The sequence below is a fragment of the Canis lupus genome, chromosome 2 (assembly GCF_003254725.2).
Source record: "Canis lupus dingo isolate Sandy chromosome 2, ASM325472v2, whole genome shotgun sequence".
Taxonomy (NCBI): Eukaryota; Metazoa; Chordata; class Mammalia; order Carnivora; family Canidae; genus Canis; species Canis lupus.
The window spans coordinates 31,347,858-31,364,290 of record NC_064244.1 but is presented as its reverse complement, the minus strand read 5'-3'; the positions used below and the strand labels follow the sequence as shown (position 1 = coordinate 31,364,290).

The 16,433-nt window shown below is 40.9% G+C and overlaps 1 long non-coding RNA gene across 1 annotated transcript in view; it reads left to right on the top strand.

The window, feature by feature from the left end:
• Positions 1–16,433, top strand: part of LOC112658983 (uncharacterized) — a 32,319-nt gene that overhangs the window by 2,538 nt on the left and 13,348 nt on the right. The window contains exon 2 of the long non-coding RNA XR_003136076.3: positions 13,795–14,037. This is a non-coding gene — a long non-coding RNA (uncharacterized LOC112658983). The remainder of the gene's footprint in view (positions 1–13,794; positions 14,038–16,433) is intronic.

The following is a 16,433-nucleotide window of genomic DNA, read 5'->3' as shown; positions in this document are numbered from 1 at the left end:
TAAAGTGTGCTTATAATTAGTCATTTTAATGCTTCACATCTTTCTAAAAAGCCTTCGGCACAAAGCCACGGCTGATCCTAGGTAAAATGGCAAAGTAAGACGCATTTGCTTTCCCTATTTTCACCCCTGCATCCCTGCTTAGCACTGATTTTCCAAGCACGGGCTGGATGCCCTGACGGGACATGCCTCGTAGACATGTGTCACTCTTCACACCACCAGCACCACCTCCACTCTAACCGGAATACACAACATGTCCCCTTCCGTTGATTTGTCGATAGCTGGCTGCTTTGTTTGCTTCCGTTTTGGGTCGACAAAATACTGTTAAGAGGATGTCGCGCACACTCGACACGAACTAGGTCGCGCAGTCAGGGTGGCGCGTCGTAGCAAATCAGTATTAGTCTCTAGAATCTCAATTGCTTGCTTAACTGCCCCGTTATCCTTGTAACTTCACTACAAATATAGTTAGTTCACCAACACCGTTGATTGTGTTCTCACCAGTGGCAAAAAAGAAGGAAGTATTTTTTTCTTATGTTCAATAAAACTGAATTTTTCCAACAAGAAGAGGGAGAATATTCTCCTGGTTTTCCTGAACAGGATCAGAGTGACCCAAGGGAAGACTCTGCAAGTTGCCAAGCAAAATTGGCTGCTCACTAGAGCTGGTGGCTCGTTTGTTGGACACAGAACTTATGAGGAGGCCAATGTGCTGCTTGAAACCTCATCACCCCCGTGTGCTGCTTGCTGAACAGAATCAGTTACTGCTACCACACTAAATCAGAACCAAAAAAAGACAAAAGAACATTAGCTTTTTTTTTACTCTCATTGATGCTAGGGATTTATAGACTCAAAATTGAACATTAAAATACATATATTTATGTATACTTTGCTAGCATTAAAACTTATGGAATAGCAAGCTGGCATCAGTTATTTCTCATTGTCAATGTTTCAATAATTACCACATTTAGATAATGACTACTGGCTGAAGCTCCTGTAATGGAAAGGTCACGAAAATTGACAACAGTTAAATACATTCAGGATTTACATCTGATGAGAATAAAATGTAAATTGAAATGCAGAAAAGTCTACCAAGGTTTAGTGCTTACTCTGTGTCCTGCTCGGTGGGGGTCCACACATTATCGTGTGCAATTCTCAACAGGAATCATGACATTAGCTTTTTCATTTCAACTGAGGAATATGAAGCACAAAAGTATCAATGACCTTGCCCAAGGTTAGTGCAGAGCAGTTGAGGATTTGAACCTGGAAATTCTGGCTGTAGAGATTATGATCTGAGCATTGTAAATACGGTCCTGGAGCTAAAATAGTCAGATATTTTAACCTGAGGAATACTGGGTGGGGGGGGAATATATATGAATATATATATATATTCATAATGTATATATGAATATATATATATATTCATTCATCTTAAAAAAAGAAAACATTTAACATAAATAAAGGAAGGTACATAAATCAAGGAATACAACTAGATGAACTGTTATAGGGTGAAAACACCATGCAGGTCAATTAATAGCGTACCAGACACCGACAATTTCCTCTCCTGATCACCACACCAACTTGTTTCCAAAATTCATTGATTTGGGCTGTTTTAAAATCACACCAGCTGTATTTTCTGTTCATTCTTTCCTTCACTCAACATCAACACGTCCATGTTTCATTCTTCCACGTTCATACGGCATCATACACTCCTTTTCAGTTCAACATAATATTCCATAGCTTCCCCTTGTTTATTCTGAATGGGAAGGATTTTAGGTTGTTTTACGGACACCGCTACTAAAGATGATGTTGTTCTGAATGAATACATGTATTTTAGTACCTGCGTATATAAACATACATCCTGTGGGAAACACCTAGAAACAGCAATAGAACACGAAAGTTCATCTTCCACAGACAATGATGAACTGCTTTCCAGAGTGATCTTACATGTGCACTCTCAGTAGCAGGCCACTATGGTTCCAGTTGTTTCTCCCAGCCAGTGACTGGCAATTTTTTTTCTCTTGGTGCCATCATTAGATGCAGAAGAATTCTTAATTTCTATGTAATTGGTACTTTTCATCTTCTCCCTTAAGGCTGAATTTTTTGCATTGTATTCAACGAATATTTCTTTCCAACTAGGTCATGAATCCATTCTCCTTTGCTGTTGTTGCCTGTAGGCCACATCTGGCCACGCCCGTCCTAAAGGATGCTGCTTTCTCCCTGCAAAGGTGTAGGTGAGCAGTTGCCATGGAGATCTTATGGATGGCACAGCCATATTTATTCACTATCTTGACATTTACAGGCAAAGTGTCATGTTTACCTTTCTCAGTTTTCTCAACAATTCATTTGGAATTAGTTGGGAGTATGAGGTAAGGTGGTGGTGAAGATTCTTTTCACCCCTCCTTTCTCTGTATGGTATCTATCTGATTAGCCAAGCACAAATTACTGAAAAGAACCCCCTTTCCCTACTGTTTTGGGTCTAGACATTGTTTTAGATCAAATGTTAGTGTTTTATTTGTTTGCTTGTTTGGTTAGCTGCTTAGTTATATTTGGTCTTACACCTTCCATTCCGTTGGTCTAGCTGGTTATCCTCACGCTAACAATCACATCATTTTCACGAATGTGGCTTTGAAATGTCTTGATACCTGGCAACTTAAGTTCTTCACCATATTTTTCTTAAAATTTTTCTTTGATATATTTGCCCTTTACATTTCCAAATGTATGTTTCAGTATGTCCATCAATTACCACACTGGGGGAAAAAAAAGAAAACAACTGTCTTGGGTATTGATTGAGTTTTCATTAAATCTATACATAATTTTGTTAGATGCTGTTTTACAACTTTAAGCCTTTCAAAATATGCACATAGGATATTAGTTTTTTTTATTTAAAGTACGTCTTCATTTGTCTTAACAATTTTAGTTTCAGTAGATTCTTACATATCTTTTATTAGATTTACTCATAAGCCCTGTTGAGCTTTGGGTGCCATTGTAAATGGCAGTTTTTTTTTTTTCTTTCCAAAGATTGTTGTTTGATTGTTTCATGCTGGCATTTATAAAATAAAACTCCTTTAAAATATATATATATATATAATCTATATTCCATATTATTGGTAAATTTGTGTAATTCTAATTGCTTCTTTGGAGGCACACTTGGATTTCCTCCAAAAATAAACATGACATCTATGATTAATGTTGGTTTTCTTTAATCCTTTATAATCTATATTTGTTTGCTATCTTCTCCGTGCCTTGTTACACAGACTAAGACCTCTAGAACAATGATTTCTTGAATTGGTGAATCAATTCAATCCATCTTTGTCCTGTTTCTAATCTCAGAGGGAATTTGTTGAATTTGTTGGTCTCTCACTGTTAACTATTATGGTAGCTGCTATATATATATATATATATATATACACACACACAACAAATGTTAAATGTGATTTTTATCACAAATTAGTGTTTCATTTTCTTTTTTTCTTTTTTTTTTGCATTATTTGGGTGAAAATTTGAGTTTGTTTCTTCTGTAAATAGAGTAATTGCATTGGGTTTAATTTGCTGTGCTCTTTACAGCTTCTTGAGGTCAATGCTGACATACCTGTTTACAAGCCCGTCTTTTTTAATAGATGTACTTATATTTTCTCTAAAGCTCAAATTGAGAGGCATCAATGTCATATATATATATATATATATATATATATATATATATATTTTTTTTTTTTTTTTTAACCTTCATTTAGTTCAAAATAGATTCTGATTCACTCTGGTACACAATGACTTATACTTTGACCCGTAAGTTATCCAGAAAAGTACTTCTTAATCTTCAAGTACATGTGGAATCTAAAATGTTTTTTGGGGCCCCTGGGTAGCTCAGTGGGTTAGGCATCCAACTAGATTTCGGCTCAGATCATGATTGCAGGATTGTGAGATTAAGGCCCACGTCCAGCTCTGCATTCATCAGGGAGTCTGTTTAAGATTCTGTCTCTCTCTCTGCCCCTCGTGCCCCCTCTAAAAATGTTTTTATTACCACTATACAGTTTAATTTTACTGCATGTAGAAACTATCATCTGTATGAGGTGAGTCATTCTATAATTGTTGAGACTCACTATGTGCCCCAGTCTATGGGGCACAGTAAATATCAGTAAATATCTCTTGTGTCTTTGAGAAAAATGCATACTTGGGGGTTGATAGGTGCAGTGTTTTTCATGCTCAGTGAGATAAAGCTAGTTCATCATGTAGTTCAGACATTTAACATCCATTCTGAATTTTGTCTCTTTGCACTATTAGCCCTTTATATACCACTAGGTACCACTTGTAGATTAGTCTGTTGCAGACGAATTTTAATGGCAATAGTAAAGCTATTTTTAAAGAGGCAAAAGTTTTATTTGGGAGATTATAATTTTGCCTTAAAATATTCTCCTCTTTCTCATACTGTGTCTTTTCTTAGGGAAGTTGACTTTGATATTTGTATAATTAAATATTTTTATTTTTTGGAGAGTGGTGGCAAGATATAACTTTTTTCATACTAGTAATTTCAACTTTTTGTTTCAGTAGATAATGGTATGTCTCTCATAGGCAGCTGTGTTTTGTTCTATACCCAACTTTCAGTCTCTGCCTTAATTTTAACAGTTATTCTAGTTACCTCTTCTATTCAATTATTCAATTTCCTTTGTCTTTTTTAATTGAATTATCCTAATGTTTTCTAATTTAATTTTCTACTCTTCTAGCTTGTGAATTATCTGGTCTTTTAGAAACGTGACTAACCCTAAATTAGTGTGAAGGTTAGCAAAACTGATCTGTGAAATTTTGTAAGTATTTTATTTAGATTTTCTATATAGTTTCAGTCTCACAAGGCATTTTTTTTTTTACTATTTCATACAATCAGTGTTTGTTTAGATTTGCCTATTTATTGACTCTTTCTACTGATAATTTTCACCTTCTTTCTGTGCTAGATTATTTTCTTCCTATTTGAAGATTATTCTCAAATGTCTGTGTGTCTGCTCATAAACCAGTATCTTAGTTTTTGCTTGCCCCAAAATATCTTTATTTTGCATTCATTTTGAAGAAGGTATTTTTCTTATGATAGAATTATATGTTGGCATAATTTTTGTCAACATGTTGAAAATGCCATCCCATTGTCTTCTGGCTTTTATTGCTACTGTTGAGATGTCAGATGTCATTACAATATTCTTTGGAAGTTAATGACTTTTTTTGGTCTGGATATTTGTAAGACTTTTTCTGTGTTTGGTTTACAGCACTTTTTTATGAGGATAAACCTGGATGGTTTCCTTTTTATTCCCCTATTTCGAGTTTGTAGAGGTTTTCAAATCTGTGGCTTGGAGTCTTGAATCAGTTTTATGGAGACTATGGCTTTTACAAACGAGTTGGATTAAATATCCTATTTCATTTTCTTAGTTTCTGACTTCTCTCTCTGTGCTTCAGGCGTAAAGTGTTTGTCAGCTCTAGCTCCAGCTGTCTTTAATAGTCTATTAAATTCACTCATCATTGTAATTACCGTTATCGTGTCCTTAAACTCTGGGTTTTTTTAGTATTCTTTCATGTCACTTTCAGTTCTCTGCAGAAATCATCCATAAAAAATTATTATTTTTATTTTAATTTATTTTCAGTTGTGGTATAACATGTATACTGTAAAAGTTACAAGTTGAACACCTTTGAATGGATGGTTCAGTGGCGTTAAGAACATTCACACTGCTTCCCAACTACTACCAGCATCTACCTGCAGAGTTTGTCATCATCCCAAAACTAACCCCACATCCACTAAACAGCAACTCCCCAGTGCCACCTCCCAGCACCCCAGCCTCTTGTACCCACCAGCTATTTTCTATTTGTATGGCTTTGACTGCCCTAAATGCAGATAGGTAAGTGAAACCGGATAGTTCTTGTTCTTTTGTGACTGGCTTATTTTACTCAGCAAATTCTTTAGGATTCATCTGTGTTGTAGCTTATATCAAAATTTCCTTCATTTTCAGGACTAAATAATATTCCATCGTGTGGACAGACCACATTTTGTTTATCCATTCATCCACTGGGATCACTTCCACCTTCTGACTATTGGGAATAATGCTGCTAAGAACAAGGGTGTGCGAATATCTCTTCATGCCCCACTTTCAATTCTCTGGCTATGTAACTAGAAGCATAATTGCTGGATCATATGCTAATTCTACTTTTAGTATTTTGAAGAACAGCATATACTATTTTCCATAGTGGCTGCACCAGTTTTACCTTCCTACCAGCAATGCTGGGTTCCAATTTCTCTACATACTCATCAACACTTGTTTGTTTTTGTTTTGTTCATTTGTGTGCTCTTTGATAGCATCCATGCTAATAGGGGTATCTCATTGTGGTTTTTGTGTCCACCTCCCTAGTGATGCTAAACATCTATTTATGTACTTATTGACCATTTATATATCTTCCTTAGAGCAATGTCTAGGGGGTCTTTTCCTGATTTTTAAGTTGGGTCATTTGTTCTTTAGTCTTGAGTTCTATTTTTAAGCATATTAATCTTAATCATTTTAAAATTCACTTTTGATAATACCATTACATTGACCTCCTATTGGTCTTACTGTATAGATTATTGCCTGAATGTTTGTTTCCTCCCAGATTTTATGTCTTGTGAAGCCCCTGTCTTAATGTGACTGTAATTGGACAGAGGGCCTTAATTAATCTAGGGTAGATAAAGCCAAGAGAGTGGGGCCCCTTAACCCATAGGATTTGTGTCCTTTTAGGACACCAAAGACACTAAAAAGCTCATACCCTCTCTCTCTCCCTCTCCCTCCCCACCATGTGAGGGCACAGTTAGAAGGTGCCCAACTATAAGCCAAGAAGTGGGCTCTTACCCAGCAACTAATCAGCTAAAAACTTGATCTAGCATATCCATCCTCCAGAACTGGGAGAAATGAATTTCCATTGGTTAAACCATTGGCCTGTGGCATTGTGTAGTGGCAGCCAGCGCTGACTAAGACACAGCTAACAATGGTTTACCTTTATTCTTCCTCAAATCTAACATAGAGCATTGCTACATGTCTACTTCTTTGTGATTGCATATCAGATATTGTTTATGAATAAATATAGGTGTAATTTGAAATGGTGAGTGAGATTATTTTCCCCCAGAAATTATGTGTTTACTTTTCTTTCCTTAAGGCAATTATGCTCTGGACTCTAAGTGTCCTGTAGCGTCTTGTTTCAAATAGATGTGCAGATGTTGCAATGCCATATTTCAGTGTCTATGGGACTTGCCTATTCTGCTCACATGGTGTGTGCCCTGTTGGGTGTGCAACCCAACTCCTAGCACATTTACCAGGTCCTCTACTCTTGGAAATTCTGAACTCTAACGTCCCACCTAAAAGCTGTTGTAACAAGTCTGATTTCATTTCTGATATTTGACTGTTGACTCCTACAGCCCCTCCACTCCTGTTCACTTCTGTTCTACATCTGTGCAAGCTAATACTCTAGTGTCCCCACTTCTGACACTGGCCAGAATTTTAAAGCACACATGACCCAGGCCATGAGCACAAGAGACTTCACCCCATCCCTCCCCCAAACCACAGTATGATGTAATGAGCCCCTGGCGAGGGAGCCTTCCCAAACAACCTCACTATGTGGGTAATAAACCTTCTCTGAGTGTGTGTGCCTCATACGTCTCAACACACAACCAGATTTTGGGAAGAAAGTCCTTTCTGCAGAATAATCTCAATCTTTTAGATTTTCAGCCTTTTAGATTTTCATTCTACACTTCTATAACTGGCCAATTCCTGATAGGAAAATAACGCCAAATACACCTCTGACCTTATTGTGTCTTTTGGATCTTTAGTCCTGTGGCCATTTGGTTTGTTCACAAATTGTGCTCTTAAAAAAAATCCAGTTTATGGAATTGTACATAGCAGATCAGTCCAACAAACGTGCCTGACTTTTCTGGAAATTTAGCTCCACAAAGCCACAGATTATTATTTTTTGAACATTCTTAAATTCAGGGACAATATTCACTGTATTCCTATGGTGTCACAATCAGAAAGAATAATAAAGTTTGCAAATATGATCCATGCTTGAATTCAAGGAAGTATGGCAGACTGCATTGTTCACAATTATTTACTTCATTTCCTTGTGGGTGATTATACATCCCTGCCCTGTTGAGTTTAGAAGCAGCATGGCTTGTGCTCTGGGTAATGAAATGTTGATAGAAGTAATGTGTGTCATTTTCAAGGAAAAGCTTTATGAGCCAATTTGAGATTCACCATGTTTCTCTTTCCTCTTTGCTGTAAGACTGGCGGCGTTACTTATGGGGGCTGCTCCCTCAGAGAGGGTCACAAAATGAGGTTGTTATGAGCAGAGTCATAACTGACTCACAAGCACATTAGTGTGAAGAATAAAACACATGGTTTTGTGAGCCACTGAGATTTTGAAGTCACTTCTCATACTGTGCTTTTCCCGAGTAATACAATAATGGCAGTAATACTTGAAAATAAAAGAAACATCTCAGGACATGTTTAAAAATCATAAAATGCTGGTTCACTGTAAGGTAACATTCCCACCTTGGGTGAAGCCACCTTGCCACCTCACTGGTGCTGAGTTTGGATGTGATGCTACAGCAGACTCCCTCGATTGCCTGCATAGTTTGGCTCTTGCTCTCTGGTGACCAGCCACAGAGAAGAACGTGTCCTCTGAGCCCCAGCCCCATCCTCCTGGGACCCTCCCAGAAACTAAGGAACTGGAATCAAATGCATAATTTGGAGACAAGGCCAGGAGACGTGGGGCCTGCAGCTTCCAGCCGAGCCCGACCTACAGCAGCCAAACATCAGTTGACTCACAGGTCTGTAAACACAAATAGGTCCTCGTGATTGTAAGCCATGTAGCAGAGGCCTTGGAGTCCCTCCCTCATGTGCAACAGTTCACCGTGGAGCTCGCTCACAGGCCGGGTTTGGTCTTCGCGCCCACACACAGGGTGAATCACCCTTCCCCGGGACACCAAAACGAAATAGATTTTTATATAATTTACACATGCATGTGCACACACACACACATAAACAGACCAGTCTGTCGGTGATAGTTAAACCACCCGATTGAATAAAATCACAACAGGAGAAAATATTATCTACAGGAAAAACAGCCAACACTGCTGAGGGCAGGGATGCTGATGAACCCACAGAGGCTCAATAGGGACGTTAGCAGAGAACAAACGATCCACAGAGTCTAGTGGCACAGACCCTGCAAAGGGCGAGCGTTCAAGGAGTGTGTGCAGCAATGCTCAGTCAAGTGTAAATGTCTGTGAAGTGAGAAGTGGGGGTTGTATATTATAAAACAACGTGAATAATAATGAAGAATCATTTTGGGGATGGTGCAATGTGATGGGTGAAAACAGAAGCCCAATTTCAGTGATTTTTGCAGCAAAGTAAGAAGGTAGACTGTGGAAATGGCCTGCTGTTCAAAGAACCGTCTATAGGAGTATAAACCGTGATGATGCAACCCAGTTTTCACCCCCAGGAAGCTTACTGTCTGATGCAGCATTACCCACAGAAACACAAAGTGAGGTGCATTGACAAAGTTTTCTAGTGATCACATCAAGAAGTGAAAAAAAAAAAGGCGGAATTTTAACAGTATCTTTCATATACCAATATACATATATACGGAAATGGATCCAAGATGCAATTAATATAAAATAATATACAGTGTTTTTTGTTTTCATCCGAAGTCAAAACTCCGGTGCGTGTGTCTCCACTTCCATCTGCCTCAGTTCAGACCAGCCGCATTCCCAGGGCCCGCAGCTCCGTGTGCAGAGTGTCTCAGGCCACGCGGACGTGTGATGGATTCCCAATGCAGGTGACTGTACACTCACCGAGAAACCAAGTCAGACTATTCACAGATTCTGTTACAATGGGGAGAAAAATCTTTATCAATTTGCTTATGGGCTGAATGACAGGATTCATCTCGAAATCCTCTCAGGAGTGAGTTGACTGTTTGGATGGCAGATAATGGCTAATTGACTGTCGTGTTTCAGGAAGAAGATACTGTAATTTATTACCTCTGCAAGAATGATGTCTGAGTTATCCGGGAAAACATAATATCAGTGGCAGATTGTGCATTTTATTTCAGAATAGATGGAAATTGTCATTGATAGACGCCAGAGCTTTAAAGCACTGCACAAATGCCGTGTTTTTCATATTTAATAAATGAGCGTCAAGTCACTGTTCTCTGAATTATTCAGCATGGCTCGTGGAGGCTTCCTCTAATCTAAATTTTTGTGAATGTATTGTAAAACTAATTTCAAAGCCCCACAGATAAGGCGTTGACATATATCCGAGCATTTGCAAAGTAAATCTATGGAAGTACATCACATTGAGTGATTACCCGCAAATTTAGGTGGCAGCGGCTTTAATGTTGCCCCAAATCCGACAAATACTGTATAAGCAACAAAATAAAGGGTTCTAAGTAAAGCAACATGAGATGAGGGGTGGATGTCAGAAACGCAATCAGGTTGAGAGCCAAGTGAGGCAGGCGGGGTGTGGGGAGCCCACGGGTAAAGTCCTCCTTCCTGTTGGAAAGTACTCCTCGGGCTGCTCTGCGAGGCCTCCGGAGAAACTCGGCCCCCCAAATGTTCCTCTGGGGTTCTCGATGGTGAACCTTGGAAACCGTAGGAGATATTCATCTGGGATTGTCAGATTTTTCAAGTAAAAATAGAAGGGCACACAGGGAACATGCTCACACTTTAAAAACCTATTCATTGTCTAGCTCAAAAATGAAGGTGACCAGATGTCTTATATTTTACCCGGCAAAGGGCGCTTGCCTGTCAGTGTCCCTATACTCACGACATTCCTCTGGCTCTACTGGGGCCGAGCCACATCTTCTATGTTTGCGGCAGCAAATCAGGCCAACATGTGCCAGCTCAGGTCTGTCTCAGCTTCTGGATCAATGCCCTGGGCGGCATAAGCGTGCCACCCCTGCCTGCCATCCCCTGGCTCCCCGAAGGACCCTGCCAGAGAGACTGGTCAGAGCCTAGGTTCTATTTGAGAAGGTTCAGCCTGACGCTGGCTAGCCTGAAGCCTTAGCACCCTGCTCTGCTCACTCCGGTGGGACGTGCTCTGCCGACTAGAGCCTGGCCTTTGCCGTCGGTCTGCGTGGTCCCCACCGGGTCCTTCCAGGCCCTGCCGCCGTGGCTTGGGAGCCCCATGCTCGCTTCGCTCCCTATGCCCACACTCCAGGGGCCAGCAAGGCTATCCTTTCCTCTAGCAGGACAGCCATGAGCTAAGTTTTAACAGGATCATGGGAATTTTTAGAGGATTTCACTCCACCTACAAATTCACCACCTTGCTGCAAAGTCCTGTGTTACCCTGTCTCACAGTCGGCTCCTCGGAGAAGAGGCTTTGAGGGGCCACCGCCGCGCCACTCACCGCTCCATCTCTTTCCCTGGAGGACGTGCCCAGCAGCGGGGGACCAAGTCTCTCTACCATGTGGTCTGGTGATATTTCCTCATTTCCTTTACATATTTTAATGCAATCAGTACAGTTCACATCTGCCGAGCAATCAAATTACCAAGTCAACATAATCCAATGAAATGCTGAAGAGCCAAATAATCAAATTCAGGTTAATATTAATTGCTATACTTTCTGCACCTGGATTCAGAGAAGAAGAGGAGACGGGAGAAGGAGAAATAGAAAGAGGAAATAGAGATCCTCTAAACACTAAATAATCACCATCACGTTCTCTGAGGTTGTTCAAAGTTTCTTGTTTTCATGCTTGCAATGAATTCTTTAATCTGGAAAAAAATAAGTATTTCTCTGTTGTTTGGTACTGAGTCCATAATTACGGGCATAGGTTAGTGTAGGCACAATGTATACAAAATCAATAGGGATGAAAGGAGTAGGTGACTAGGAGGAAGGAAATATAATTGGGTGATATTAGTATAACAGTTTCAGCATTTCTGAGCTCTTATAGCATAGAATTATTTCTCAGCTCCCTATTTATTTAATTCCTATAGTGTAAAATAATTCTGTGGCTATAAATGGATGGATCTTATGTCAAGAACGACTTTACTATAAATATGCCATACTTCTCACAAAAATGGTATCTTCTTTGCGAGGAAAGAATCTCTTCCAAGTAGAATAGGAAGTGTTAAAAAAATAAAAAATAAAATAAAATAAGGAAGTGTTAGAAATTCTTTGTTTTAAAGACTTATTTATTTATTTATTTATTTATTTATTTATTTATTTATTTTCGATGGGAGGGAGGGGGAGAGAGAGAGAGCGAGCACACAAGCAGGGGAGCGACAGAGGCAGAAGGAGAGGAAGAAGGAAACTCCCCACTGAGCAGGGAGCCCAATGTGGGGGCTCGATCCCAGGACCTTGGGATAATGACCTGAGCCAAAGGCAGATGTTGAACCAACTGAACCACCCAGGCGCCCCAGAAAATGTTAGGAATTCTTGCTTTAATCCCCATTGTTCTCTTTCATATTATTTAACTTTATGTGTTATGTCAATTTTGAATTTCGCTTTCTTCATTCAAAAAATATGGGGGGTTCCTAATATTGATCGTGTCTTATTTACTATTATTAAATCTGATCATACATGTGAAGTGTTAGGAAACCATGATACGACCATGTGCAAGTGGGTTGCCAGTGTGATGCAGTTAATTTTAGAAAGTGACGGTGAGAAAATCTGAATAAAACATGGACTTCAGTAAGTAATGATGTATTAATACCAGCTCACGAATTATGACAAATATACAATTTAAGATGTTAGTAACAGGGACATCAGGTGTGGCGTATGGCATTCCTCTGTAGTATCATCCCAACTTTTCTGCAAATAACACATATTTCTTTTTTTTTAGCACATATTTCAAAATGAAAAGGTTAATTAAAAAATTAAAAACAAAAAGTTAAAAAAACAGGGGGAAAGCAGAGGAAATGAGGACACATAGTTTCACCGCGGCATGGTATTTGGGTCAAGGAATGAATCAAGACCATATTCGTAAGTTTTATTACGAGTGGAGCCTAAGATGATCCACTCGGGGATGAACATGTATACGCCTCCCAGGGCACCATGCGTCACACCCATCATTTTCACAGAATGAGAGGGCTCTGCTTGTATCCTAGTACCTGCACGACACCACACCAGCCCAAACACGACAAGAGGAATGGCTTTGTACTTCCAGGCCGTGTTGTGGTGGCATCTGAAATCCCAAGGACTGACATGACACCCCATTGAGCTGCTATGAATTGTGCATCGTGACCTTGGGAAATATGTTGGCGGCAGCACTTCCGTCTCGCTGACACACCTCTCCCCAGACACAGTCCTCAGGCAACAGTCTGGTGAGATAGGCAGGCGGCTGGACTGGAAATGAAAACGTCTTCCCTAAAAGAGAACTTTGTGTGGCCTGTTAATTTATAGCTTCCTCCGGAGTCTTACTTCTTTTCCAGACAGACAGACAAGTAGAGCAGCTTCAGAGTCTAGAATGAGACAAATTTCATATTCAGGCTAGCATCTTTTTGGTCTTAGAAAAATTTTATCAGTGGATTGTGAAATAGTCATCTCTGCTTTACATCTAAATCATGCCAAAGGAAGGGTAGGGCTCAGAACCTCCTGAATTGTGTTTTGCATTAATCAGGCTCACCTTGGGAACCAAAATTCAGCACTTTTTTTTTTTTTAAATCGAAGCAATGAATGATCGGAGCCATCCCTTTGCGCGTATAAAGAGGTCCACATCATTGGAGAGACCATGGCTAGACCTGGAAAAACAGCTTTGTATTGTTTGGGCAAAGCAATGCCAAATCATTCTCTCCCTCCCCTCCTCCTTCTGCAGGTACTGCCCGAAGCCCTCCCGCTCTCCTGTCACCCACGTCACTTTGCATAACTGCTCCCTGTGTCACCTGCGAATGGTCTCACCTTCTCCCCCTCACGGCAGAGCTCTTGAGGGGGCACAAAAGCCGCAGACGTCCAAGGTCAGCCTTCTGAGCGAGATGGAACTGCCCTCTCACATGCCATTGTCACCTGGAAGCCCTGATTGGCCTTGTCACCGCAGGGAGGCCAGAGCCACGCCGTTGGGGTACGCTGACTCACCCATCCTGGGAGACGTGCACTGCTCCTTGGCACGTACCTGCCCGTTTCAGTGCAACCGTCCTCCCCACGGGACACGCAGGGCCCCAGCTCAGAGCCGAGTGGCAAGTCAGTGGTGTTTGCTCATAATGACTCTCATTATGAGATGCTCATTTGATGCCATAAACTGTTTCTTTTTTAAATTTCGTATTACATCAGACAGACCCAGGCGCAGCAGCACAAGTAGAATGAAGCCCTATGTGCATGTCATCCCGCACCCACGTTCCCCAACCTCGTCTGTAGGTGGGATCTCACGCCTCTCATTCTCCCGCCTGCCTTCCTCTCTGTCCTTTTCTCCCCCGATTGCTGGAGTACTTAAGATAAAATTTTGGCAACATGTCATTTAGCCTCCAGATACTTCATCCCATGTTTCTAATTAGAAAGGAGACGTGTACATGTCAGGTTGTAGGACAACCCTATAATCATACCGAAGAGGATTTTTAAAAAAAGAATCTGTCAGGTCATATAATAACTTGTCCATATTCAAATGTTTTAATTGTCTTAAATATATATAGGGTTGTTTTTTTTTAATTCTTGTTTTCAGTGAATCGGGATCCGAGTGGGTTCTGAATATTGAGTTTGTCCTCCACGTTCTCCCCCGTACAGTGTTCTGTGTGTCCTCCTTGTTGGTATGTGGGACTCACACCAGACCCAAGAACAGCGTCAAGCCTGCGTTCACCTCTTCCCCCACTCAGGCCCGGGGTCGGGGGGGTGGTGGTGCTTGATGAAGGGTGAACAGTGCAATATAGGAGGAGCTACTTTGACCCTCCTGTAGCCTGTGGCTTCCAATACTGGGTTTTAATTTTTCCCATTACAAAAGCAATTGATCCTGAGGGTCCTTAACTCTACTAAGCCCAAGTGAGAGGTGAGCGAAGAGAAGAGAGAGAAGCCTTGTGCTGGAAGACAGAAGAGGTGAGAAAGGAACCAGAATCTATGAAATATTTTTTGCCTTCATAGTTTTAGGGAGAAATAAAATCAGGTTTTTTGTGAGAAATGAAATTTTTTTGTCATAGGGGAAAACTGAAAATGATGGTAAGGCACTTTCCTGGGGTAGACAGTGCTTTGCGTTAGCTAACAACGTGGGAAATCAGGAGAGAAATAGTTTCAGCTCTTAGACCTGTCAATTTGAAATGTGACTTACCTTCTTTAAACCCCACTGTCCTATATAAGATGGGAGCAGGTGTACTTGCCCTCAGAGGAATTTGGTACCTTGACGTGACTTTGCTCTTGCAAACAGCTGGTCAGATCATAAAGCTTAACTAGTAATCCTGTGGCCCTGGTCGCCGTGGTTTATGCACTCCAGTCATAAAGGTTGGTTTTTGAAACTTTGAACCACCAGAAATGGGGAGGTCAAGTCTTTGGGGACGGGGGTCTTGTGTTCCCACCCATGCTAGCATGTTCGGCGTTTCCTCATGCTGGGAGGGTCATGATGAACACATGTGGATCTCTTCCGGTGTAGTCGTCTTAGAAACGCCTGCCTTGGTTCCTCCCTTTGGCTCCAGAGTGTGATGAGGACTTGCACTTGGAGCCAGGGTTCTGAAATTCTCCGCGGCAGGGCTTTGTGTAGGCTACGTTTAAGGTAGGCCGGAGGGCCCTAGGTTCTGACATGAGTGCTGTCAAGTCCTTTGGAGCAGGGCAATGGTGGGCTAGGCTTGGAAGTAGCGGGGCTCGGGTGGGCTGGCTGCTATGTTGAGTAACACCACACCAGGTGGATTATAGTTGATGGTGTGCCCTGAAGGCGCCTGAATAGAAGCTTTTTCATCTGTCCTTTCTCACCACCCCGTCTTCCCGGAAGATCCCTTGTCTTGGTCTTGCCTCTCTGGTCTCCATCTGTCCAAGACCTGACTCCAGAGTGGGCTTCATCCCTAGACTACTGTCTACACTCCATGGAGCTTGTGGTCGAGTGGATCTGTGGGCTAACAGAATGGGGCGGGGAGCCCAACTCGAGCTTGCAGAGGTCTATGGATTCAGCGCAACCCCAATCAAATCTCAGAGAACTATTTGATAGATACAGACAAATGTAATAGTCATCACAATTTAAAAATAATCACAACAATTATTATTATAATCCAATCTTAGAAAGATTTCATCTCATACCACTTATGGCTTTTGTGTTTACACAAATAATTGACATCCATCTTGAAAACACTTAAAATATAAATGCTTTTTTGGGGGGGAGCATGTCAGACTTTTAAAAATGTATCTGGTTCACACTATCCATATATACACTTCACAAACTAACTGGAAGGCTCTTGTCCTTAGCTCTGCGCTCTCCAGGCCTTCCCCCAGACATTCCTCCTCTATTGCTTTTCCTTGACAAAACATTCTCTCTCCCTTCAGAAAAGA